The sequence below is a fragment of the Poecilia reticulata genome, linkage group LG22 (assembly GCF_000633615.1).
Source record: "Poecilia reticulata strain Guanapo linkage group LG22, Guppy_female_1.0+MT, whole genome shotgun sequence".
NCBI lineage: Eukaryota > Metazoa > Chordata > Actinopteri > Cyprinodontiformes > Poeciliidae > Poecilia > Poecilia reticulata.
Window position 1 is genome coordinate 1,729,505 of NC_024352.1, and position 1,616 is coordinate 1,731,120.

Consider the following 1,616-nt stretch of genomic DNA (forward strand, 5'->3'; position numbering starts at 1 on the left):
TTCAGGTTTCTGCTCTAAATGACCTCTTTTTCCACCAGACAGTGGAAAAAGAGGTTGGGCTGCTAAACTAGTGCTAGTCCTTGCTTAGCAGCAGTTCCTGTCCTGTGTTTTCATTTATGCAAGTTCAGGCTCTGGCCCAAAAAACCAACACAGAGCTGGGACAGAGATGAGCTAAAGGAAGGTTCATCAGATGCAGCAGAATGTTTTCTAATCCAAAGTTGTTTTTCTGATCTTTCAAAATTAAACAAGCAAAAAAAAAAAAAAACACATAGAGAAGGCCAAGAAAACTCATCAGACTGCAGACGTTCAAAGCAAACAGATGAGCTTTTGATGAATTACACAGTGATAAAGAGAGTTTTATTTTTAGCTTCTTCATCGGATCCATCAGTCCCAAAACCTTAAGCAGCATAAAGGTAAGAAAATGTAACAAGCCAGTTCTGTCATGTCAGGGCTTTGTGGAGTCAGACTTTCTAAATTTTCACAACAGCACCAGGTTTCAACAGATGCAACCCCTGAGGTCATAATCCCACAGTCTCAGTGTCCACTCCAATGCTATTTCTACTGTCTTTTCTAGATTAAAATCCTGCACAGGTTTCTGTTCATTACTTTCAAATTTATTCAGCCGGTTGTATAAAAAGGTATTTTAGCTGTTCCCTCTAATTAAACATAATGCACGACAACAAACAATGAATTTCCAATTCATCTACTTGAAATCAGGACTGGTATCCCTCCAACCTTCCCACTTATCACACCAGCTCAGTATTTGTGTCAGGACCAATATTTGACAGCTTGTCAAGAATTAGTTCAGTCGGAGATAGGTTATCACATCTGTCAGAGGTCAACATTGACAGTAGTATCTCTTTGATAGTGCATGCTTGATCCGCATATCAAATAAGAAGAGCTGTTTTCTAGAAAATAGAATCATTTGTTTTCTCCATCTTAATTGTAAACCAAGTGTGATGGCCCGAGCAGTTAACGAACAGCCAGGCACCGGTTTTAAGTCAAAAATAATAATTTTTTTATTTAACCCGAGCAAAACTTGGGTAAATAATAGAAAAAATGACAAAGATTGGGCCCATAAAAGAGGTCAAAGTAACAGACATCAACTCATAATAACTCAAACAAACAGACCTAACACACACAGACAAAATGGGAAACTTAAATACTGGCTGATCAGGCCACATACAAAACACCAAGGGGAAAATACACAAAAACCTAACTGAAACTAACATAGAAAAATCCCCTTTCCCCCCTCTGGATGATGACTAGTGGTATGAACCAATTTGCAGTCTCAGCTGGCTTGCTCCACCCCCTCTCCACCTCTCTGCTCTCCTAAAGGATTGGAGCAGCCAGCACTAAGGAAATTCAAAAGAAACAAAGGTTAAATCTAGCAAAACACGACAATGTAGACTAAAATGTGCGCACTTATTCCCGAATACTATGCAATTTGTTGCCTTCTAAACAAAACCAGTTATTCTGTAAATTGAATCCTAGACTTAAAGAAACCCAAATATAAGTGAGGTGAACCCATTTGTAGTGAGAGTGAGTGTGAACCCATTTGTAGTGAGAGTGAGTGTGAACCCATTTGTAGTGAGAGTGAGTGTGAACCCATTTGT